This window comes from Sinocyclocheilus grahami, unplaced genomic scaffold (genome assembly GCF_001515645.1).
Source record: "Sinocyclocheilus grahami isolate Dianchi unplaced genomic scaffold, SAMN03320097.WGS_v1.1 scaffold312.1, whole genome shotgun sequence".
NCBI classification, from domain to species: domain Eukaryota; kingdom Metazoa; phylum Chordata; class Actinopteri; order Cypriniformes; family Cyprinidae; genus Sinocyclocheilus; species Sinocyclocheilus grahami.
The window spans coordinates 187,616-215,229 of record NW_015505491.1 but is presented as its reverse complement, the minus strand read 5'-3'; the positions used below and the strand labels follow the sequence as shown (position 1 = coordinate 215,229).

The 27,614-nt window shown below is 37.0% G+C and overlaps 1 protein-coding gene across 1 annotated transcript in view; it reads left to right on the top strand.

Annotated features, from left to right (window-relative positions):
- The window catches only part of LOC107601760 (potassium voltage-gated channel subfamily D member 1-like), a 70,601-nt gene that overhangs the window by 26,500 nt on the left and 16,487 nt on the right, over positions 1 to 27,614 (top strand). The window lies entirely within an intron of this gene.

Genomic DNA, 27,614 nt, shown 5'->3' with positions numbered 1-27,614 from the left:
AGGCCTGATTGAGCTCAGATAATGACTTCAGCTCTTGTCTCCACGTACTGCCGTTTAGCTGTCTTTTATCAACAGGCAGAGGTCAGTCACAGCCAGGGGAGACTTCCAAGACCATCGGAGAGACAGAAAGTGGACAGAAATGTTAAGGGCAAACACCCCTCACCGCTGAATAATTACAGTCTCAGGGAAGGACTGGATTTTGCTCAGTTCTGTAGAGATCCAAGGGATGACAAATAGACTAGGACAAGAAACTCAAAACTATTAAGATGAAATTCTTGTATAAATCAACAACAGAATAGCCAACTACTTTAAAGGAGACCTATTATGCCCCTTTATACAATATGTAATATAAGTCTCAGGTGTCCCCAGAATGTGTCTGTGAAGTTTCAGCTCAAAATACCCCACAGATCATTTATTATGTTATTTTGAAACAGAAACGCGCTGTTTTCGTGCATGTCTCTTTAAATGCAAATGAGCTGCTGCTCCCTGCCCCCTTTTCCAGAATTGGGCTGTGCCTTCAAAGCTAGTTCTTCAGATACTCTGCTATAAAAACATCTGTTTGGTTTTGATTATGTTGTCTATTGCGTTGAACTCATGCGTTTTAAACCATATTAGTTTAAACTTAAAAAGCACACGCACAGAAAGTGGCTGTCACACGGCATGCGAGTTGCTAAAAATAGCGAAGATGCTTATTTCCACGGCTTAAATTTTATAGAGAACATTTATGGGTTTGAAACAAATAATGACTGGGATCATTTATGGGACACCAGATAGTGTTATTTAGTGTTATTCAGATACTATTATGAGTTTTTTTTTTATAAGTATTTTGAATTAGTTTTTATTTTTGTATTTTCCAATTTTTCATTTTAGTTAATTTTGTTGTGTAGTTTTGTTATTTTTATTATTAATATTATTATTATTATTTTTAAATATGTCTATATATTTTTATTAGTACCAATTTAATGTCAAGTTAAACTAAATGAAAATAGGAAATGTTGCACTGGCAACTAGCTGAAATGTCATAAACACAAAATGTATGTGATCATCACAAACTTTATTCCTATTATTCTGTTTTGAAATGACATATCTCAGAAAGTAAATACATTTTGATTAGTGGAAGGAAATCTAATTTTACAGCGCTTGATGGACTTTTTAATGTCCAAAAAGTGTCCAAAACCCCCTTCATGCAAGTAACTGTGGTGTTTTATTGAACATAAAAATTGCTTGTAAATGCAAACATCACAATAAATCACCAAAGTACTTCTAAATAATTACAAAGTAATGGAAACTAGTATAAAGTAATACTTTTCCAACTCTGCATGACTTACTTTTTTCTGTGTAACATTTTGTGAATAGACTCCAATCTTGTTTGGTTCTTAGCATTCTTCAACATATCTTCTTTTGTGTGCTGCAGAAGTAAGAAAGTCATACAGCTTTGATGTAGACATTAGGCAAATGATGACAGATTTTTTTATTTTTTTATTTTTGGTTGGACTGTCCCTTTAAAACCAACACTATTGTGTTGGCAGATGCATTGTATTCAACAGAAAAGTGTGCATTGCTATTGAATCCGCTTTGACACTTGTGCAGAGGCCCGTCCGGTATCATCTGCATTACATCTGATAGCCCCGTTGCACCCTTCAGGTGGTTAAACGTCTAACGTGACGCGTAAATGAAACATTAAATCAACCTTAGCCTCATGTTGCGTGTGGCGTGTTATTCTTCGTAACGTATGTAAATTGACCTTTGCTCCAAATAGCTTGTCGGAGACGTCCGACAGCTGTGCTGCAGTTACTCCAGCCGTCGGCTCCGGGCCGTTAGCCAAACAGTCGGCATTGTCTTGGGTTGCATTTTCCCCTCCTGAAACAGGGGTACGGTGAAGGGCAAGGCTAAAAGCCACACAAATATGGTTCAGCATTCTGCATCGTGTCATCCATTCTTCATGACTAGTGGTGCACAAAGAAAATTCATCCGAGCTGTTATGAGGTGGAAGGGATTTTTGTGGAGTGATTACTGGTAAAGCACAGGTAGAGACTCCATTATGCCTTGTCATCTACACTTCAAGACAGCTGGACAAGCCAGGCTAGATTTACTGAACGCCGCTGCCTGTATACAATTGATTTATTTTCCAGTGAGGATAGACGTCACTTTTTTTTCCCCCAGTTAATCATTAGTAAAATAATTTCGAAAATGTTGAATGCATTTTTTGACTGTTCAGACAAATGTGCATTTATAGTACTTTTGACCAATATTTGAATGGTAGTTGAGGATAGTCCATTGATACTAATGTTTCCATGATGCAAAATGCAGTGGGCGTTACAGCTCTAGTGTGCATTCATTTGCAATAATTCAATAACACGTGAAGTGAGTCAGTTGTTCTGGTTGCCACATATACATGTCTATATAATGTGTTTATCTAAAGACATTTTTCATGTTTGTATGCCTAAACTAGTGTTGTGTGTAGTTTAAAACAGCTTTATTATTGCAGACCAGAATATCACAGAGAGGCTCTTTTGGCTTTGGCACATGTTTTGTAACAAATGTAAAAAGAGGTGCTCTGCCAACAAAAGAGGAGGTGCAACCAAAAATCAAAAAAACATGAGCTGAACAAAGGTGCAGCACTCACTCTTCAAAGTTCAAGCTTTATTAATAAAACATGACGTTTCGGCCGTCCAAGGCCTTATTTGCACTTTGGCACATTGGACATTTTTTATTTTATTTTATTTTATTTTGCTGTAATTCTGCACTCATGTTTTTTAAAATATATTATATATTTATTTCATATTTATGAAATTGTATGAGTTATGCATATGTTTAGGTTATAATTCATTAGAATTTTTATTTATTTATTTATTTTTTTACAAAATTTGGATTTTGTAATGTTTCAATATATATTTTAATCCATAAACAGCCAAATTGAAACCTTAAGATTATCTCATTTATCAAGTTTCACTTGTTTTGCTCATTTAAAAATCTCCATAGGGTTCTATAGGCCCCTCTAGTGGCTGTAAACGTAAAATGCAACTTTATGTAATTTTTCCCCACCACTCAGTGACTCAGTTCCAATGCCATCTGTTGGTTTTTGATGAAACAAGACTGAAATTGTGTCTTTCTTTGTTTTTTTGTTTTTTGATGAAATAATGTTCAAAAACTGCTTATTTGCTTATTTTTTCTTAAAAATATCCAGAATAAAAGATAAATATGATAAAAATCACCAAAAAATAATAGAAAAACCTACATAAAAAAATTAGAATTTTTTTTTTATAGAAATGTTCCAATATAAGCTTTCTGGATCAAAAATACAATTAGTGTCATTTTTGGCCTTCGGGTCATTTTGACCCGCGAGGGACACTTTTGTTATAGGTTCGGGAGGGACAGATGAGGGTTTAACTCGGTCACTGTATGCAAATTAGCTCTTTCCATGCACTCATAGGAGTTTTGAAAGTATGACCTCCAATAGACAGTTTTGCAGGCCCAACCGCCAACATACACTGTAAATAGATGTCTCTGAATCACAATGATCGTCTTGGAGCGTTTCCTGTTCACCCAAGTTTCTTTAGCTCTGCTCATGCAAAACCTCACCAGTAATATGTCAAAAAAATTTCTCGCCTTTTTTGCACTCTATTAAAGTGGGATTTAAACAATCCCCTTCAATCTCATAATATGTAAAACCAGGGAGAACTTCCTTCTTCTACTTATCATTTGGCTCATGGGCGAATTGTTACACCTCACACAGTTCCGGCAATAATACGTATCTCTAGCGCATATCACTTTCGTCTTATTAGATAAGGGAGCTTCATATTCCTCCTCCTGCCAGTATCTCTAAGTGGAAAGAGTTCTTCCCAGATGTCAGCAGTCCTACAGATAACATTCACACTAGCAAAACTCTGCATTTACTCATCTATTCCCATTGGCAAAGATACCAGAGGGTTGGAATTGCAAGCAGTTTTATAGCTAGAGGAATATAACACTTTACAATAGTGTACATTAGTGTTCATTAGTGGCTTTATAGGATAAATAAATCTCTACTGGTTGCACACTTCTCAGAAGATACAGTACGTCATCAGACTATATTTCCCTACTGTATCATGAATCTGATTGTTTATCAGGGAGAAGCGATTAGTCAATAGAAGAGACGGATGGCAGCGTGTGAGTGTTTAGCTTAATACTTTGTTTGGAGATCTGTTGTTTAAATTATTACTTGCTGCTAGGAAGGAATATTTCGTTGTCTACCTATTTCTATTTTGTATTTTCGTTGTAGTCTGTATTTTTGATTTGCACTTACTGGTAATTATAATAATTGCCGTCCGCTAAGAAGAAGCCTATGTTATTTACATTGCTCTCGTCCTGCACTTAAGTACTTGTAGTTTCGATTTGAGCAATTGCCCTGCTATAGGCTATTGGCTGTGCTAATTAGAAGGACGGTCACAGCTGTTTTCACTTAAGTCTCTTAGACTGTGTATTTCTTTGATGGTCTGTGCACTGACGCGGAAGCGTTCAGCCCTCGTGCTAAGACCAATGAGTGTAAATACCTGCGACTTTACCTGCGCAACTTCACAGCGCAACGAAACTGGCAACGCACTAAATTATTATTTTTATCTTCCCTTTACACACTCTCCTTTTCTGTCCTCTCTTTTCCACCTCTATCATGTGTTTCCAAAACATTCCGGTTGTCTCTCAACAATGCTCTAACATCACATGCAGACGGCAATACAATCTTGCTAACCTGCATCCTATCTCTACATCATCTACTGCACCTCTTTCTTTCTCTGTGAGTCTCTGGAATTGTCAGTCAGCTGTCAACAAAGCAGACTTCATTTCTGCCTTTTCTGTACAATCCACACTCAGCATCTTGGGCTTTACTGAGACCTGGGTTCGTCCAGAAGACTCAATAACCCCAGTTGCTCTATCTAACAATTTCTCTTTCTCTCACACCCCACACACACAGGACCTCAAACCAACCACACCCACTGCTAAAACTCCCATCTTCTCCTTCTGTCCCCTCACTGAGGCAGAAGTATAAAAACTTCTCCTCTCCAGCCATCACAGAACAACAAACTGGACACTAACCAGTCAAGTTTCAGGAGTGGCCATTCAACTGAGACTGCGCTACTGTCAGTCACGGAAGCCGTCCGGATTCCAAATCATCAGTTCCTATTCTGCTGGATCTATCTGCTGCTTTTGACACTGTACAATCATCAGATCCTCCTGTCCGCCCTCTCATCACTGGGCATCACAGGGATTCCACTTCACTGGTTTGAATCCTATCTCACTGGTAGGTCTTTCAAGGTGGCCTGGGGAGGGGGAGGTATCCAAAGCACATCAACTGGTCACTGGGGTTCCTCAGGGATCAGTTCTTGGACCCGTCCTCTTCTCCATGTACACTACATCACTGGGTCCCATCATACAGGCACATGGCTTCTCCTACCATTGCTATGCTGATGACACACAGCTCTATCTCTCATTTCAACCAGATGATCTAACGGTAGCTGCACGGATCTCAGGCTGCCTGGCGGACATCTTGGCATGGATGAAAGAACATCACCTACAGCTCAACCTGGCAAAGACTGAGCTTCTTGTCTTCCCTGCCACTCCAACTCTACAGCATGATTTCATAATCCAGCTAGGTTCTTCTACAATTACCCCATCAACTTCGGTGAGAAATCTTGGTGTAATCTTTGATGACCTGCTGACAAGACCACATTGCGAAGTCTGCTCGATCTTGCAGGTTTGCATTGCACAACATCACAAAGATCAGGCCCTTTCTAACGGAGCATGCTGCACAACTTCTTGTCCAGGCCCTTGTCATTTCTAGGCTGGACTACTGCAATGCTCTTCTGGTTGGACTTCCATCAAGCACAATCAAACCTCTACAAATGATTCAGAATGCAGCGGCACGACTGTTCTTCAACGAGCCCAAAAGAGCCCATGTTACACCTCTCTTAATCTCCTTGCACTGGCTACCAGTTGCGGCTCGCATCAAGTTCAAGACATTGATGCTTGCATATAGAACAGCCTCAGGCTCAGCACCCACCTTCTTCCACTCACTATTATGAATCTTCATTCCCTCCAGGAGTCTGAGATCTGCTAGTGAGCGATGCCTCGTGGTACCATCACAGAGATGCTCAAAATCACTTTCTAGAACATTCTCGTTCACCATTCCTGGCTGGTGGAATGATCTTCCCACCCCTATCCAGAATGCTGAATCCCTGACAATTTTCAAGCGACAGCTGAAAACTCATCTCTTTCGACGCTACTTTACTTTTTTTTCTCTTTATTTATTCCTTCCCTTTCTAGCTTGTACTTATTTGAACAAATGCCTGAAACTTGGTATTACGAGCACTTCCTGTGTCTGTTTGTCTCTTTAAGAAGAATCGCTTTATGTATTCCCCAATTGTAAGTCACTTTGGATAAAAGCATCTGCAAAATGACTAAATGTAAATGTAAATTACTCCAGTCAGCAGTGTCTTGTGATCCTTCAGAAATCATTCTAATATACTGATTAATTAGCAATGTTGGAAAGTGCTGTATGTTTTTCTTTCTTTTTTTTTAAATAAATTAATATTTTTATTCAGCATATATTTTAAAAGATATTTTAAATTGATAAAAAAGTAATAGTAAAGACTTATGTGGTTAGAAAAGATTTCTATTTTGAATAATTGCTGCTCTTTTAAACTTTTTATTAATCAAAGTATCAAATTTTTTTATAAATCAATAAAATAAAAATAAGTAGCACAACTGTTTCCAACATTCCAACATAAAACATTTCAAAGTATTAAAATAGAAAACTATTCTTTTTAATTGTAATAATATTTCACAATGTTAGTGTTTTTACTGTATTTTTTAATCAAATAATTGCAGCTGTGAGCATAAGAAACTTCTTTAAACTTTCTTCTAGCTTTTGAATGGTAGTGTTTATGTAATTATTTTTAATAAATTATTTACAGTATATATCTATATATATATATATATATATATATATCTATATATATATATATATATATATATAGTATTTATATTTATATATTTTTATTTACGTTAATATATATTCTGCCAGTATATTTTTTAAAATTTAAAAATAAAAATATTTAGAAAATAGAAAACATTTTTTTTAAAACATGATAAAAATATAACACACACACACACGTCACATTTAAGGAAAAACTAGGAAAAACTGATGTTTGTTGCCTAAAATAAATAATGAACAAAGCCTAAACTTAGGCTACTGAAAGATCCCAAGTAGGGATAATTGCAGGCTGGAGCAAGGGGCGTGGAGAAAGGTCTTGTACTGCGTTAGGCTAACCAAGACTTGTCATTTGCACTTATATATTGTTGCTCTTTTGTTAGTTTTGACTGCTTTTATTGTCCTCATTTGTAAGTCGCTTTGGATAAAAGCGTCTGCTAAATGACTAAATGTAAATGTACATTATAAGTGTCTTTACTGTCACTTTTTTTTTTTATCAATTTCTTCAAAAAACAAAACAGAAACTGACCTTTGAACAGCATATAATGTAAATTCTTGATCCCGAAGCAAAACCACTCATCTAAACTGTTACCAACTCATCATAGTTTAATCAATTAGGGATCGTCTGACATATCTGAGAATGTATTTCAACGAATATGGATTTGTAAATGCTACTGAGACATTCCTGTTGATCAAAGCTGGATAAATTGTGTGCGTTTCTCTTCTGTTCTGAAATGGTTAATTCATGATTTGTGCGGTAGACAAGAAACACGAGGCTTAGTTGCCAAGGCTGCGTGGTCCAGGAGGGTGGATGATAAATATAGCTCTCATTCCAATAGGGATGACATCTGACCCCAAACTCTTGGCTCATCATGCTCAGCCTTGCCGAACAGCGCTGCATAGCTGGCTAATTGAATGTTAACAGTGGCTTTTCACACCAGCAAGGCAAGAGAACTAAACCTGAAGCATTCAGAGAAAAACGGATTGGTTTAATGTAATCTCCTTGAGGGTGTTTTTCCCGTCACACTCAACTGGTGTAATCCAGTGTTTGGTTTCCTTTCTTCCAGAGCAAAAATTGCAAATGAAAGTGCAAAATAATTCTTTTTACCAGCGATGCTGCCTCTAAATATCATATTTATATAATCAGCATATTTGTTCTTACATTCTGCACATATTGCGCATTCACACTTTTGGTGTTAAAGTAATCGTGGGTGTTTTTACCAGATGGATTTTATTTTGGTGCTGCACATTGTACTTTGGTGTTTGAACAACAAATGTAGGACGCAGAAAATGCTAATGCAGGCATCACTATTGCTCATATAGAGAAAAAAGCTCTGAACCTGAGAATTCATCTTATTTCCTGCACTGTTTGTGCTGCGTACATGAATAATAATTTATTAATCTATGCTTTATACATACACACACAGTGCCTTGCGAATGTATTCATACCCCTTCATTTTTTTCACATTTTGTTTTGTTGCTACCTTATGTTAAACTGCTTTAAATTACTTTTTTCCACATCAATCTACACTCCATACACCATAATTGTCAAGCAAAAAAAAAGTTTTTTAACATCTTCGCAAATGTATTAAAAATAAAAAACTTAAAGGATTCCATTGCGTAAGTATTCATACCCTTATCTGGGACAGTTAAAATTTAGCTCAGGAGCATTCATATTGCTTGTAGATGTTACTACACTTCGAGTGAAGTTAACCTGTGGCAAATTCAATTGAATGGATATGATCTGGAAAGGCACACACATCTTAACAAAAGGCCATGAGGTCAAAATAACTGTATGTAGAGCTCAGAGACAGGATTGCGTCAAGCCACACATCTGGGGAGGAGTTCAGAAAATAATTCTGCTTCATTGAAGGGTCACAGAAGCATTTAGTCTCAAACAACCAGGACTCTTCCTAGAGCTGGCCTCCTGGCCAAACTGAGCAATTGATGGAGAAAGGCTTTGGTTGGTGTGGTGACCAAGAACCTGATGGTCACTCTAGTTGAGCTCCATGATAATATGTGGAGATGGGAAAAACCTACAGAAGGACAAACACCACTGCAACCGATTTGGGCTTTATGGCGGTGTGGCAAGACTCAATCCTCTCCTCAGAGAAGACACATGGAAACACCCTTAGAATTTGCAAAAAAGCAACTAAAGGACCCTTAGACTGTGAGAAATAATATTCTCTGCTCTGATGAACCTCAATTCCAAGCATCATGTATGAAGGAAACCAACTCTGCTCATCACCTGCAGAGTATCATCCCAAAAGTAAAGTGTGCTGGTAGCAGTCTCATGCTGTGGGGCTGTTTTTCAGCAGCAGGGACTGAGGGACTCATCAGAGTAGAAGAAAAGCTCAATGCACCAAAATATTGAGACAGCCTTAATGAAAACCCAGTCCAGAGCATTCAGAACCTCAGACTGGGCAGGTTTACCTTTCAACAGGACAATGGACCTAAGCACACAGCAAGAGTCAATTATAGACAACTCTGTGAATGTCCCTGAGTGGCCCAGCCAGAGCCTGAACTTGAACTCAGTCAAATATTTCTGGAGAAACCTGAAAATGTGCATCTGCCCCCATCCAACCTGACAGAGCTTGAGAGGTGAAGAGGTGAGGTGAAGAATGGCAGATAATTGCCAAATGCTGATAAGCAAAGCTTGTCGCATCAAACAAAAAAGACTTGAGGCTGTAAAGGTGCTTCAGCTAAATATTAACTTATTTAATTAATTTACGAAGTTGTGACAATTCTGTTTTTGCTTTGTTAATATGGTGTATGGAGTGTAGATTGATGTGGGGAAAAAAGTACATTTAAGCAGTTTAACATAAGGCAGCAACATAACAAAACGTGAAAAAAATGAAGGGGTATGAATACTTTCGCAAGGCATTGTATATATATATATATATATATATAAACTAAGGATGTGCATCTCGATGCATAGCCAACAATACGATATATTTAAGATACATATGAAGCAGCTTGCGATGCGATACGATTCACCCCTATTATGATGCAGTGCGATCCGATTTCGATCCGATTCAATTCAACACGATGCGATTCGATGCAATATGATGCAATGGAGAAAATATGATCACTTTTAATGCCTCGAGGCCTGTTTCATAAAACAAGTTAACCAAATAAGCCAGGCTTATTTCAGTTAGTCTGACTCATTGTCAAATGATTTGGCTCCATAAAGCAAATTTAACATGGGCCTAGATCAAGCTAGTCACTGTGGCAACTTATGCTGGGAAACTAACCTGGTCTAAAGCAGGCTAACTGTCAGGCTAAGCTAAGCTCCTCTACTGACCAATAGCAACATAATGATATTACCGCTGTCTCACATCGTATTGTTTTATTTTTTTTACAGTTTCTAGCCATGCAGCCTTTCTCTCTGGTTTTATTAAAGCTGTACCGTTTATAGTTTGAACAGATAGCAGAACATTAGAACATTACAATCTAAAATTGCTCTTTAAAGCATTAAAATAACTAAATTAAAAGTTAAAATCACTGAATTTTAACTGCTATAATAGAAACACACATTAACTCATTTGAGCATAGTAATTATAGTAGGCCTACTGTAGCCTCCTAGCTTACAATTGATTTAGCCTACCTATTACAATAGTCCACTTACAGTTACTGCCATCATAAAAATACACTTTATATGTAGGTTTAAAATTCTACAAAAGACACATTTAATGTCCAAAAACTATTTTTTTTAGCAAAATGTATGTTTTACTTTGAATTATTGCGCTCCTATTCGATTGCGCTCCGTCTGTTTAGCGCGCATGCGCGCAGCTGTGCTTGTTGCTCTCACATGCCTCTATATGTTTGCATGACTTTCTAACATTTACAGATGAAAAATATACCTGTGACATGTCAGTTATGCACTGAGGAAAACACAACGTCTCAAATGCATTAAACAGCACAGATATATTCGCTGTTTGTATGGTGGATTGATTTGATCCATGATCGACATTAAGGTCTGCTTAAGAATAAGCGTCCACAAATTAGTGAGATTGTGTGAATTTAATTTGTCGTTTATGCGCATCCACTAGTAATTATATATAAATTAATCGTTTTACCGATGCAAATATGTTAGAAATGATGCATCGCGATACAAATGCCTACTTGTAGCCGATGTTAACTTTTTATGCCGATGCACCGAGCGAATCGGGGAATCTTCCCATCCCTAATATATACACATGTACACTAGGGCTGGGTTTTTACACAAATTTCACGATTCGATTCTCATTCACAAGCTTGCGATTCGATCCAATTCGATTCAATATCAATTATTTTGGATATATATCAGGTACAGTACATGCCAAATTTTCTCAAGGAAAAAAATCTCTCTAACTAATGCTGTAAAATATACATGAGTCAGTTGGTACTACATTACAAAAATATTGAAGGTTAAAATTGACTGATTTGGTAAAATTACACTAATAATAAGTTACAATTACATAATAATATTTCTACTTCAATTAGTTTTTTTTTAAATATAAACATAATGGTGGCTTTCATAAAAACTTGATGGATTTATTCAAACATAAATTAAACATTGAAGAACAGAAAAATGTATAATGAATATGTTATATGGTACATATATTTAGCAAAATGCCCCTCTCTACAGTTTATTTTTCTATCTGACTAATGAGTTTATGGTTACCAAATATATTTTGCTGAGGTAAATGTGACGTTACGTGACATTGTTTACAAGCCATTATTGACGTCTTTGCGCGACTGAAACACTGATTGAGCGATTACATGAGACATACATGAGGATTGTAAAGTTGTACCCTTTCTTTTAACTTACCTTCGGATGTTTAGTCATGTTTATTTTGTGCTGAAACTGGTATTAATGTGGAGGAGATGATCAGTTCACGTGCGCCTCACATTGTTGAACTGAGGCGCTACAGCGATCTGTCACTCCACATTAAACAGCGTCAAAACGGCATTTATTGTTTGAATACTGCAATACAATGGACAGAATTTGAAATCTGAGACTTTTTCATATTAAAACTACCAAAGCACAATGCTTATTGCGATATATTGGATGGGAAGTGCCCCTCAACGTTCCGTCCATTAACTGAAAACAGGCTAGACTAGTCGATTCTTGGGATTTAAGAATCAATATCGTTCCGTAAAAATGATAATCAATTAATATTGAGATATCTATATTTTTTACCCAGCCCTAATATATATACACACACACACACACACACACACACAAAGAAAAACAAGTAGATAGAATAGAAAAAATAGAAAGCTAGTGTTAGTTGTTTTTTTATAAAAAAGAAGATAAATAGATAAAGTCGAATATGATGCAACACATATAATGCAATTTAAAATGTTCCTTTCTCTTTGGAGTGTTACAAGCTCTTGGTGCATAAAGAAGATCTGTAAAGTTGCAAAGACTAAAGTCACAAATCCAAAGAGATATTCTTTAGAAAAGTTAAGGGTCAACCATGCCTACCTAAAACGGCTCGTTCTAACACGCCCCCACATGTCTACATCACTATGTGGGAAGATTTTCATAACGCCGTAACGCCATAATGCAAAGAAAGAAGGTGCAACTTTTATTCTCGCTGTAGTATTGTTACTGCCGCCATGTCGAGACGCTGTGTGTTTCGTTGTGAAAGCGAAACTAGATTGTTTGGCCTTCCAAAAAAGGACGATATCCGCTTCGTCATGCCTAGAGCTGATCCCTGCTGGTCGCTGAGGGAATACATCAACTTCGCGCTGTGGATTGCCGGATCTGCTTTCACCGTGGACGAAGCGGAGTCCAGCCCGGGGTCGTCACATTTGGTTGCCGCAAGACCGCCGGCCTCCGCTCACTCTAGCCCGCCGTGTTTCTCGTTGTGAAAGCGAAACTACTTTGTTTGGTAGACTAGAAATCAGTGGTGAAGTTGTATTTACAACACTGTTCCAGAACAGTTCAACGGGGCATAGAGGAGAAACAATGTACAGTATGTGGAAAATAATGAGTTTTTGAACCTTAAACCGCATAAACACATTTCATTACACCAAATACACAAAATAATGTTTTTTTTAGCAACATCATATGACACCTTTAAAATAGAATAGAAAGTGCTAGAGTTAGAGGGTCGAATAAATATGGAACAGATGTGTTTTTAGTCGTTTCGTGAAGATGGCTAAGGACTCAGCTGCTTGGATTGAGTTGGGCAGGCCATTCCACCAGGAGGGAACAGTTAATGAAAAGTCTGTGAAAGTGATTTTGTGCCTCTTTGAGTCACAATTTGTACAGTGTCCCAACTTTTTTGGAATCGGGTTTGTACAAAAAGTTAAGAAAGAGATGGTTCTTTAAAGAACCTTTGACTGAATGGTTCTTTGTGGAACCAAAAATGGTTCTTCTATGCTTTTAGCACCTTTATTTTTAAGAGTGTAGCTTATCAGTGGTGACTGTCAGTTAATGTACATATGGCAGAAATGTACGGAAAAATCAATTAAAGACGTAATCAAACAGATGATGAACACTGTTAACAGTAATTATTATATGATGCAATCAAACTTATAGCAAAATGTGGTAGTTCTGTATGTTGTTTCAGGGTTGGCATCATCTGAGGTCCTCTGAGGGGTTGCATCATCTCTTCTCAGGTGTTCTGGATCCAGACTGAAGCTTGTGTAAATCCTAGTTACCACGGGATGTTAATCCCGTGGCAAAAGACAGAGAAACAAATACAAACATAATTAGCGTAGCTGCTGTTCCAACCAAGCAAAAATTATTTGTTTAACCCAAACTAACGAATAATAATGTGCATTTGATTAGATATAACTGCAGTAAAAGATTATGACTGCAGTAAAAGATTATGAGATGCATTATTTGAATGCTTGGCCAAAGAGATGTGTCTTTAATCTAGATTTAAACAGAGAGAGTGTGTCTGAACCCCGAATGTTATCAGGAAGGCTATTCCAGAGTTTGGGAGCCAAATGCGAAAAAGCTCTATCTCCTTTAGTGGACTTTGCTATCCTAGGTACTACCAAAAGTCCAGAGTTTTGCGACCTTAGGGAGCGTGATGGATTGTAGCGTGGTAGAAGACTAGTTAGGTATGCAGGAGCTAACCCATTAAGGGCCTTATAGGCAAGTAATAATATTTTGTAACTGATACGGAACTTAATAGGTAGCCAGTGCAGAGACTGTAAAATTGGGGTAATATGATCATATTTTCTTGACCTGGTAAGGACTCTAGCCGCTGCATTTTGGACTATCTGTAGCTTGTTTATTGAAGATGCAGGACAACCACCTAGCAGTGCATTACAATAGTCCAGTCTAGAGGTCATGAATGCATGAACTAGCTTTTCTGCATCAGAAACAGGTATCATGTTTCATAACTTGGCAATGTTTCTAAGATGGAAGAATGCTGTTTTTGTAACATGGGAAATATGATTTTCAAAAGACATGTTGCTATCTAATATAATTAGATATTAATCCCACCTAATATTAAAGTTTTTAAATATACTTTTATATTGCAATCATTTCACATTCAATCTTCAAATGAACGTACAAACAGTATATTTTTAAACATCATTTGCTATATCCAGCAAAGTAAACCAAAAGATTGAAGGGTGATTCTCAAAAACCTGTATTTTCTGCAAGCTTTTTTCAAAAACAGCAAAGAGCTTTTTTTTTTACATTTTAGAGATGTCAAGTTGCGATACCGAACAGAACCACATGGAGATGCCAAAAAAAAAACCTAAACCAACCGCCTGCTGACTGCATAAATCTACAGTACACTGATCCATTCAGTATAACTAACACATGACAAAGCAACATACACATGACAAATCAAAACATTATCGTGAATGTGTGTGGAAACAACGTGAATGTACGGAAATGTCTGTGCCTGTGCATAAATACAATGTGCGATCAGTGCGTCAAGAGCACTCATACACGCATTATTATAATGGACTCACGCCTGCTTACTGTACTGTACTGTACGACTCCTGTACGCCACCGCAATCGTCTTAACCTTGATTGCAGTCTTTATCCATCAAAACTTTACTAGCGAGACTGGTTATCAAGTCGAGAAACCGTAGTTTGCGTCTCATCTGACCATACAGCGGTGGGATGTGTTGACAATCCGTTCAGTCTGTACTTCACACAAGCGTGTGACATATGAGGGCTCGTACTCTTCAGAGACATTCACAGAATATGACAGAGCTTGTGTTTTAAAGCGAAACACCCTGGAATGAATAATTCAATGATTCAGAATAATCTGAAAACGCAACGCGAGTCTCTGTTCTCTCTGCAATCTCTGATGTAATCAACCTGGTTTCCTTTATATTAGCGCTGTTTTGGACAGATTGTTTGAATGCGTTTGCTTACTGGATCATTGGACTGAAAACTTTCCCGGAGTTTAGCAGCTTAAAATTATCTGATCGCAAGCAGAGTAGCAAAAGTGGGTTAAAGGGTTAGAATAGAAATTGTGCTTCAGCAATTTTGCTTTAATTGCGTTAAATTATTTTAACACGTTAAAAATTGTAAAATGTATCGCATGCATTAACGTTGACAGCCCTAATATATATATATATATACAGTATATATATATATATATATATATATATATATATATATATATATATATATATATATATATATATATATATATATATATAATTTATTTATTTTTACACACAACCAATCCATCCAGGCAGTTGTTCCAACAAACTCCTGATTTTCAGCCCGTGCTCCATTTTGATCTGTTTACGTCCACTTTTGGATACAAGTGTAACAGCATATACACATGTGAACACTGAAGCAGGTGGATGTTCACCATTTTTCTAGTTTAATGTTCTCATTCAGCCTGCATCAGCGTGACACTGGGCACAAACTCGTAAATCTGGAGCCGAATGTGAGATACGTGGACAAAATCGCTTGGATTTCTCTGTATTCTGTAGGAAGAAATAAATCACGCTTGGCACAGCCGAATGCACTCAGCCAGAAACAGTTCCAGAATGATCATCAAGCCACTATCAGAGACCCAGAACACCCACCCTATCATCATTACCACAAAGAATTAGTGTTGGAGTCAGTGCGCCTCCAGGACATTAGAATTGTGAGGTTAACCCACATAGACCAACTGTTTTGTACTTCTTAACTTGCAGTACCTGACAAAATTTGGGACATGCTTGACTAAATTGAGGTTTCTTGTGGTCTTAAGAAAAGCTTATGCTCATGCTTTTGCTAAAATACAAATTTATATAGTGTCTATGTGTGAATTTCAATGAACCTGTCTTTAATTGCATTTTGTTTTGGAAAGGAAAATGGTCCCATGAGCACAGCGACTCCTTATATTTCAAAAGATAGCCTGCTTTTTTATTAAAAATCATTTTTGAAATCGATACGTTGGAATGGATAAGTAAGGAAAAACAGCCAACAAGTTGCCGGCATACAGGTATGGAAGCTGTTACACGGCTTAAATAATCATACAGACAATAGCTACATGATCTAGCGCAGAACACTCGATCATCTCAGGTTTATCCAAAGGTAATGGTGATCTGTCCCAGCGGTGAATGATACACGGGCTCTGTGAGCATTTAGCATGCTCACGGTGACCAGGTGTTGCTAAGCAGAGATGATTAATGATATTAGCAAACTGTGTGGAAACTTCAACACCTCATTTAATTTTCAGCATGCACTGACAGTTTCCCATTCATAATTGAATCAGTAATTACTTATATGTGATTAAATCTGAGCGGGAAGGATTTGATAGATCGGCTTTTGAACGGGGAACTTTTGGCATGTCAAGTGGCAATTTTGGACATGTCAGTCGCTTAGCAAGAGCGTGTCAGCTACGGAAAACTTGTGCTTGATAATCGGGACTGTCAGGCGTAATCGTTGGCAGAGTCATAACACATTAATTTCTGTTTTGCTCGGTTTAGCTGTCAGGCCCGACAGCTGATGTATTCAGTCGTGAAGTGTACTAAATGAAGTGTTATGTTTAATCAGAGAGTGTTTCAGAGTTTACGGTACACACGCATCCTGCTAACGCTGAGTTTGTAATTGTAGGCGGACTCCTCATTAATATTTTATGTACATTTAAAATGTCTGAGTCAGGCTAACATGGTCTGTGCTTTGTAACATGTCTGCTTTGTCAACACAGGCGTTATCTTGCTTAGCAAAACTTGTTGTGCGGTTGCCATCATATTCATTACTTGATGTTTATGGATTGCCTAGGGAATCAAAACATCAAAGATGCATTAATGTTGACTTACAGTGGTTAAGAAAAACTTGGAAATTTCCAGGGGGAAAGTCATAGATTTTTTTTTCTAAGTAACATTTTTATAGCAAATACACAATGCGTTTAATTTTATTTATTTTTTTAAACAAATGAATACTTTTATTCAGCAAGAGTGCATTAAATTGATTAAAAGAAGCATTTAAATTGTCACAAAAGATTTCTATTTCAAATAAATGCAGTTCTTTTAAACTTTCTGTTAATTAAGAAATCCTAGTTTTTGCTAAATTGTTTTCACAATATTTTTTCACAATGGTTTTCACAAAAATATAAAGCTGCATAACTGTTTTCAACACTGATAATAATACAAATGTTTCTTGAGCACCAAATCAGCATATTACAGTGATTTCTGAAGGATCATGTGACTCTGAAAACTGAAGTAATGATGCTGAAAATTCGGATTTGGCATCATAGAAAAAACTATGTCATTAAAATATATCTATATTTTTCAAATCCAACCTTTGTGGATCATCAGTCTTACCAACCCCAAACTTGTGAATGCTATTTATTTTTTTAATTTTTTTGGTATGTTTAGTTGTAATTTAGAATTGTATTATTATTGTTATTATTATTATTATTTAGTGTATTCTCTGTAAAATGACTTAAAAGTAAATACAGTGTGGGAACAAGTATGTTATTTATTGACAGCCATTCAAAATAAAGCTATACATTCAGATATTTTTTGTTTGTTTGTTTTTGTTCAAATTTTGTGAAACATTTAAAATGCAAGTAATTAAAACAATAATGCAATAATCAGAATGCACATATATTTTTATTAGAGATGCACCGATTGACCGGCCAGTAATCGGAATCGGCCGATTTTTCGCATGACCGGCCTGGATCGGTTACCTGCAAGTCAGTCTCATGTCTTGCCGATTCCAAGCCGATCCTTTTATTGCCAGCGCATCACAGCCACGCGCACACTTAGTCGCGTGTAAACACGTCGTTTCGCGCGAGAATGATTCTAATTTCATTGAATTCAGTGTAAACGGCGACTGATCATGTGTTTATGTTGTGCCAGATGAGGCTTGCACAGTGTGTGAGAGAGACAGCACACACAAAGTAACTCACAGAAATGTATAGATGCATACTGCAGTAGAAAAAAAAGATATTTACAAAATATGATTTAGGTAAGCAACATTATAAGGCTTCAGTGTAAACGGCGACTGATCATGTGTTTATGTTGTGCCAGATGAGGCTTGCACAGTGTGTGAGAGAGACAGCACACACAAAGTAACTCACAGAAATGTATAGATGCATACTGCAGTAGAAAAAAAAGATATTTACAAAATATGATTTAGGTAAGCAACATAAGGTCATGATGTTTCCCCGACTATCAATATCAACACGATTGCAATGTGACTGATTTTATGCAATAGTATTTCAATAAACAAGTAAAAATTAAGTGACTTAGATTTTAGACAAAATATTGACTGTTTTGATAGAGTTGTTAATACTAATTTCATTTGAATGGTAACAACTCTACAGTTTCTTATTATTCTAACTGAATTAATTGAAACAAAGTAAGAATTTGATGTGAAAGATGACACATTTAATAATGTTAGTGGAAAAAAATCACCGTTTATAAACAAAGTGGGAAATTACATCTGTTTTGTTACATACAGCAACTCATTTTAAGTTAACTATTTCTTCCTCTTTCCAGTCAAGGAGCACTTTATTTTGAGAGTTGTTTAAGTGAGAGAAAATCTATACCTTAGTCCAGATTGGGGGAATTGTAATGTTTAATAATTTATTTTATTATGTAAATAATTTTTGCATTGAAATGTGCATAGATTTTTGTTTGTATATGCTGTCAATTATAGTTCTTAGAAAGAAAATCGGAATCGGAATCGGGGGGTCACACTTCCAAAAAATCGGAAATCGGAATCGGCCAATAAAATTGCAATTGGTGCATCTCTAATTTTTATATATATAATAGTAGTTGTTTGTATATGCTGTCAATTATAGTTCTTAGAAAGAAAATCGGAATCGGAATCGGAATCGGGGGGTCACACTTCCAAGAAATCGGAATCGGCCAATAAAATTGCAATTGGTGCATCTCTAATTTTTATATATATAATAGTAATGTTGTGGAGAGTTTTAAAATCTTAACATGCACATATATTTTCCCCTGTTACCTGTATGTGGGAAAACTCTTGTGCAATGACAGCAAAATTCAAATCAGATACTTCCAGGACTGAATGTGCAAGCCATTTAGATGAATGGAAATGTGGAAAACTCTCTCCATTTATTATAGATCTTCTTGGTTGGTGTTGATGAGCTCTGACCCACTCCCCCACTCTATTTTTAATCTATTCAAAGTCATACTTTTTGATATGTACTTAATAATAGCTGACACTTCAATTAAGAATTAAGTAGAAAACGCAATATTGACACGTCCACTGTTAGCTTTGCTTGAATTTGAAGCTTTAGATGTATGCTGTCAGAGAATTTGCATACTTTCAGAATGTTGATTCCATCAGTAGCACAGCTGTAAATGCAATCAGAGGTGTGTATTTGTATTGAGACTTGTGTGCGGACACACACTAGCTACAGAGGGAATGTGAAGACAGGGCTAGATGAGAGTTTAAAAAAAAAGACAGAGATTGATGGCTAGTGAAATAAAAAAAAAACTAAATGGTGCTGCTGAAATACACGAAGCGTTGTTTCACATGTAATCTGTGCTCGAACCTCCTCGATTTCACCAGCAGATGAAAACCCCCCATTCACCGGTTAACCCTTGTCCTCCCACTGCTGGTCAGGTATATGTTTGTGCATGTTCAGAGTAGCATACTACCATTCTGCAGTATGTATACTGTGCATAGTGTGCAAATGTTTGGTTTGCTTGAAATATATACTACATTTGGAATGTATAGAGCACCGAATATACATAAGTAAAACCCCCTTGTGTTTTCATGGACATTAAACAACATTAGACATCGTTGGTTTAAAGATGCTCAACATTTTTTGCTTGTGTTTTATTGCACTGGTTGTTGTCATGGATATCGACACCTAGTGGTGTTAATGCATCATCATGCAAAAACAAACTTTCAGTTAGAGATTTCATTGTAGAAATGCACGATTTGTTATTCGCAATCATGATTAATTGTCCAATGTCTAATAACATAAAATTAACTTCTCCATGTAGAATAAAGCAGCTTTTACATACTGCATATTTAACATATCATATACAGTGGGTACGGAAAGTATTCAGACCCCCTTAAATTTTTCACTCTTTGTTATACTGCAGCCATTTGCTAAAATCATTTAAGTTATTTTTTTTTTCCTCATTAATGTACACACAGCACCCCATATTGACAGAAAAACACAGAAGTAATGTCTTATATAGACAGGTGTGTGGCTTTTCTAATCAAGTCCAATCAGTATAATCATACACAGCTGGACTCAAATGAAGGTGTAGAATCATCTCAAGGATGATCAGAAGAAATGGACAGCACCTGAGTTAAATATTTGAGTGTCACAGCAAAGGGTCTGAATACTTAGGACCATGTGATATTTCAGTTTTTCTTTTTTAATAAATCTGCAAAAATGTCAACAATTCTGTGTTTTTCTGTCAATATGGGGTGCTGTGTGTACATTAATGAGGGGGAAAAAATTACTTAAATGATTTTAGCAAATGGCTGCAATATAACAAAGAGTGAAAAATTTAAGGGGGTCTGAATACTTTCCGTACCCACTGTATATTTAGAGGTATTATTTTTGTCTTTTTGTAAAGCCTTTTTAATCAGATCGAAATATTAAGTGCATCTTCAGCATGGTGACATAAGCTCTGAAAAATAATGCGTCCAAAAGGGGGGTTTTCGCAGCTGTACCACTGAAGAACCGTTTTGGTTCCCCAATGAACCTTTCAGTGGTCAGTTCTTAAAAGAACCATTTTTGAAGTACATTTTAAAAATGTGAAATGGAAAGGTTCCATGGATGTTAAAGGTTCTTTGTGGAACCATTAATGCCAATAAAGAACCTTTTTATAAGAGTGTAAAGGAACAATTTTTGGGTTTCACAAGGAACCTTTCAGTGAACAGTTCTCAAAAGTACAATATTTCTTAGTGTAAAGAACATTTTAATGATCTAAAGAACCTTTTTTTCCACTATAAGAACCTTTTGTCCAATGGAAAGGTTCCATGGATGTTAAATGTTCTTCATGGAACCATCAATGCCAATAAGGAACCTTTATTTTTAAGAGTGTAGAAGAACCATTTTTGGGTTTCACAAGGAACCCTTCAGTGAACAGTTCTCAAAAGTACAATGTTTCTTAGTGTAAAGAACATTTCAATGATCTAAAGAACTTTTTTTTCCACTATAAGAACCTTTTGTCCAATGTAAAGGTTCCATGGATGTTATTCATGGAACCATTAATGCCAATAAGGATCCATTATTTTTAAGAGTATAGAAGAAACATTTCTGGGTTCCATAAGGAGCCTTTCTGTGAACAGTTCTCAAAAGTACTATATTTCTTAGCGTAAAGAACATTTTAATAATCTAAAAATCCTTTTTTCAACTATAAGAACCTTTTGTCTAGTGGAAAGGTTCCATGGATGTTAAAGGTTCTTTATGGAACTTTTGATGCCAATAAGGAACCCTTATTTTTAAGAGTATGCTGCTTTTTTAAATAGCATGCATGCAGTATATATTATATCAGTACATCAGCTGTCATTTCTGCACGTTGCCCTTGTGTGTTACGTCGTGATGGTGTACTCGTCATGCTGTGAAGGACTTTAGGATGATGCGCTCCTAATTGCTATTGTACAACTGCTGCTATTCATAGCTGAGTTTTGCGGAGTTTAAAGTGATGTCATGTTTCAAGGCCGGGGAAACAGGATTGTATCAGATTCGCAGGGCAAAAATAGACATGTTTGAGGAAGCTGTATTTGGGCTCTCTAAATTCTGTCCTCCTGTACCTAATCGTCCTTTTTATCTCCAGCAAGATTTCCGCGAGAGAGAGTGTAAGCATGACGTCCCAGCGCTGGCGCCTCAGGAGGGAAGGAAAAACTCAGCATCAGCAGTCGTGAAAACAACTATTTGCTGTTTTCCCTCTGATCTTTTCCATGCTGTCGCCATTTAATCTTCCGTCCCGTTTCTGCTCATTGTTCTCCGTGAACTTCTGGCAAACCTCCTTGACCCCTTTCCAGACCGGCATCTAGGCCAGGCAGCCTCGTTCTTGCCCAGGGGATGTCTGTCTAAGACTTTCTATTACGGGAAAATTAAAGGGATAGTGAGCTCTCCTGGATAATGCCTGAACGATATGCATGAATTTACGCTGCGTAATAAAAAAAAAAATACGACGCGGCCCTGTTACATTACCTGTCCTTTTCAGAGCAACTTTCACTGTTTATGTAGCAGTTTTATGGTTTCATGTTTCAAAGTTATCAGCATCCACCTCATGTAGGTAATGAGGCTTTTGCTCTTGCGAATGTTTTTTTTCCCTCCTCACTAACTGCTGATCTCTGCTTTATAGCTGAACAACAATAGTAAACAACAGAATGAATGTTCAGAGATCAAGAAAACGCAGAATCATTGGAGAGATAATAGGCATTGTCATCGTACAAATCTATATCTGCTTCTTGCCCTCCTCGTGCACCCGGGGCCATCTGCCCATGGCCAAAATTTGGACGTTTACCAGTTGGAAACAAGATTAGGGGCCGGGCCGATGTAGATTAGTCCCGGGAGAGCGGTGTGTCCTGAGGGCCTGAAAAATGAGGAATGCTGGAAAGGGTTTGTGGGTAGAGAGTGTGTGTTTGAGTCTCTCATCTGATCAGGCTCTTGTGAGAAATCTCATATCAGTCTGATGTGTCAATAAAACATTATAGAGAGCCCTGGTCTGATTTAGGTGACAGGCCTGGATGATGTGTTCTAAGGAGATGATTTCTTGTTCTTCTGGACAAACAGTAAAGAACATGTTCGCATGAATATGGCATATGATTACTGCTGTTTAGAGGGGAGATGACTTTTTTTTGTCTGTCGTAGCACTAAAAATTAGTCGTTGAGTATTGTTTTTCTTCTTCTGTGAAGGAAATGTTCTGGTCTTGGAATTACTTGGTTTATGCAACAAAAGGCACATGAGAATTTATGTATTTTGGCTATTTTTGAATTTATCACAAATGTGAGAGAAATGTTTGTTTTTCTAAGTAATAAATAAACATAATTAGTAAAGCTGAATTTCTATTTTTTTAAATAATTAAATAAAGGTTCTTTATCATCATTTTTTTAATTAATAAGTGATGTATTATTTAGTATATTTAAATGCAGCCCCTAGCAAGACATGGTGATGGAAAAAAATATAATAAAAGTGTGAAAAAAAATCCAATGCTTTTCATTAATTGTTTTGCATTCCTCCAAGAAATTTCACGAAACCTTTACTATCCTTCTTCTGTAAAGCACTAAAGGACATTTTTGGTCTTGGAGATTCTTTGCTTTGTTCGCAAAAAAGTTTATGAGAGTGAAATATGTTTTCTATAAATAAACATAATTACTCATATTTATTTTAAATCAAAATGAATTTAAATTCATATTTATTAACAATTTATTGTTTTATTTTATTATATTTAAATGGAGCTCCTAATAAGACATGGTGATCGAAAAAAATACATTTTTACACTACATACACTAACAAAAATGTTTTGGTTCATGTAACAAAAGTGGATGATTTTTTTAATGCTGCACTGAAATTGGTGACATGACATATTTGCCAATTTTTGAATTTAACACAAGGATGAATGAGATTTATGAGTGAGAAAAATGTTTTTAATCAAGAAATAAGCATAATTAGTAGCCTAAAGATTTAAAATGTATTTAATTTATTACTTTAATTTATTTGTATTATTCATTCATAATTTAGCATATTTAAAGAGACATGAAGATAGAAAAAATGTATTTAAATTATTTAAGTTCTCTCACAGATATTTTGCTTTCCCCTAAGAAACTTTGCATTTGCAAAAAACTCAACAGTATTGCAAACAAGGGCAACATTTCTCTGGAAAATGCAAACGTTTTGTGTTGTTCACGCAAAATAAATTACTTTTTTTTCCCCTTACATCTCATATTTCTTACCCACCACCTCGCCCCTTTAGTGGCTTTGTATTTTTATAATACTGTATATAGTTTGTTTTACTGACAAACCTATTTTAGAGAAATTACATTTCTTTGAATTCGGTAAACTCTTTCTCCTGTCATTCAAATCTGGTGGGTGTAGCCAGTTTAAATTCCCACTCATTAAATGGAAGGGAATCAGTTCTTAAATTCAGAATTGTACCTGATTCTGCTGACCACACATCTTAACCGTGGTCAAATTTCTATAATGCATAACCTTGAGTGGCTTATATAGCATTCGTATATAGCATCAAAGAGTAGATCACAGTGCTAGCAACATCAAGGCCATGGGTTTGATTCCCAGGGAATGCTTGAACTGATAAAATGTATAGTTTAACTGCAATAGTGCAAGTCACTTTGGCTAAAATTCTTATTTATGTCACTATTCGAGTTTTGATTTGCATATACTGTCCGTATTATTGAAGAAAAGTGTTCAGACAGTTTCGTTCTGGTGATGCTGTAGACAGGATATAAGTGCAGAACATCAACACAGCTGTAAAAACAAATATTGGTTTAATTTACTCCACCTGCAGATCGGTCTCCTGTGAAGGGATGGAACATGATGTGAATATGAATGTGTCGTATGATGATTGCATTCTCTCTCTCTCTCTTTTTCTCTTTTGTTGTGTTGTCAGTGACTGATCCAAAATGCAGAGTACACCTCAGAGAAATGTTTATCGCACCAGGAACCTTTCAGAAACATCGGAAAATGACATTTCAAAAGTGTTGCTGTCTTTGTGTAAAGCTGTGAATAATTGTGCTTTGGCAGTTTCATGCCTTACCATCCAAAAAAAGATATGCAGCTATGGATGTTATTGGTGTAGTGGGTTGCATTTTTTGCATACTTTTCTTGCTTGTTTGAGTTATAAAAAAAATTTGATGCACCTGCTATGAAAAATACAATAACTTTCAGCTTTCAGAACTCAGAACTTACTTAGTCCAGAATGAGTATTGAATGACTTGATTTGATTTTAACTTGTTAAATTTTAACCATATTACTAAAAATGAGATGCCTTTTTGTCAGAGAAAAATTAGGTGGTTTAATTATAAGTCGTACATGACTAAGTAAATGTAAGTCATAAGGAAAAGGGCTGGCTTAAATTTATTTCAGAAAGTAATGATTAATTTATTTGGGAAAGAAATTACAGTTTTAATGTAGTATGTAAAGCAGTAGGATTTATTTTTAAGGTTAGGGTTTTTAATTTTAATGTAGCATATCCTGAAAATGAGACACTTTATTATTTTTTTATGTATGTATGTCTAAGAAAGAATTTAGTCTAGTCATTTAATTTTAAGTCATTAAGTGGAAGGCTTGGTTCAAATTTATTTTGTAAATAAAAAAATATTTAGATAAAATAATTTCATATATTTTGTTTACATAATAATATTTTCTCTTTAAAATATTGTTTGTAATATTTTAGTAAATATTATTCTATATTTGTTGTATATGTATATATAAACAAAAATGTAATTGTAACACAGTTCGTAGTCACGGGAAGAAGGAGGCGGGAACCGGTGAACACAAACAAAACTTTAATAATAAAATAAACAAACACAAAATGAAAGTAAAGCAGCAGCCCCTCGCGGACGACTGCCACACACAAAACACAAAATAAACTCCAGGCCTGGTCCTCTCTCGTCTTTCACTGTCGTCACTCCTCCTTTTATCCTTCCGGAGCTCCTCCGTGGGACTCGAGACCGGTGAGTGGTGCAGGTGTCGCTCATTATCAATTACTCCACCGGCCTCGCTCCGTTCCCACGGCTCTCGGCCCCGCCCCGTCTCGTCACATACCCCCATCATCCCTCGCAGTCCGGGGGGGTACTCCCGAGACTGCGCTCTACTCCCCCCTCCCCCCTCCGGGGGAGCCGATCACGGTGGCCACGGCGTACCTGGGGGTAAGGACAGACAGACGAGGCGAGAGAAAAGGAGACGGAAGGATGAGGAGAGACAGATACGAGAGAGGAAAAGAAAAAAAAATTATGCTGCTTGGTCCTCAACTGGCTGAGAGGCTCTCCCTTGCGGTGCCATGCGATGGAACTGGACATCGTTGGTGGACGGCCCACCGCTCCTCCGCCTCCTGGCGGACGGCGATGGCTCCTCCTATTGAGGGCAGCCCGCAGCGTGTCCCCCGTTCCCTGCCCCTCCCCAATCATGGCAGATGGCAGCAGGCTGCGGCCTCCTGGCGAACGGGGCCGACTCCTCCATTCCCTCTCCTCTTGGACGGCAGCCACCCCTCCTCGACCCAGGAGCGCGGCAGCGAGCTCTCCGTCCCACCTCGTCTACCATAGTTCCAGCACCACCGCCTCGGGCAGCCACCGGCCGTCTCTCCGCTTGTTCCTGCTGCCCGATCTCCTCAGCACCACGATCCCCCTCAGCAGCGAGGGCTCTCTGACAGCGTGTCCCTCCTTCCTCCCAGGTTTCAGCACCAATGTAACAACGTTCGTAGTTCGGGAAGAAGGAGGCGGGAACCGGGCAAACATTTAAGATTTTAATAAAATAAACAAACACAAAATGAAAGTAAAGCAGCAGCCCCTCGCGGACGACTGCCGCACACAAAATAAAATCCAGGCCTGGTCCTCTCTCGTCTTTCACTGTCGTCACTCCTCCTTTTATCCTTCCGGAGCTCCTCCGTGGGACTCCAGACCGGTGAGTGGTGCAGGTGTCGCTCATTATCAATTACTCCCGCCCCCTCTCGTCACAGTAATCTTTGAACACTAGTGTTCTAATGAATTCTGTTTAATTTAAACTCTTTATTCGATCATTAAATTTCCATTTGTCATTGACCAAAATAACTTTATAAATATATTATTTAAGTACATTTACTTGTATTCTCTTTATATGGCATATTAATAATAGTATGAATAGTATGGTAGTATGTAGTTATGAATGAGCTAGTGGATTTTAATCCAATTTTGTGTTAGCAAACAGATCAAATAATAGACAAGAATGTAAAAAAAAAAAATCAGTTGTTTGAAATGCAAAGTCAAACTGAGTGCATTGCATTGTGGGATATAGTATTTCACAGGGTGCTCCGGTTGCAAACTGTATACCTTTGCAAATGTCATCCAGGAATTGCATGCATATAGAAAATGTGCATATTGTACACAGTATATCATACAATGCCATTCGAAACATACCTATAGTGTTTCCACTCAGAGATTTATGAGTTACATCTTAACCATGACCACCCCTGTAAATTAGTTAACCCTCATGCAGTGTGTAGGAGGACAGCGCTGATTATGGCTGCTGCAGTGCTGTGGTGTGTGTGAGTGTTTATGAGAAGCAC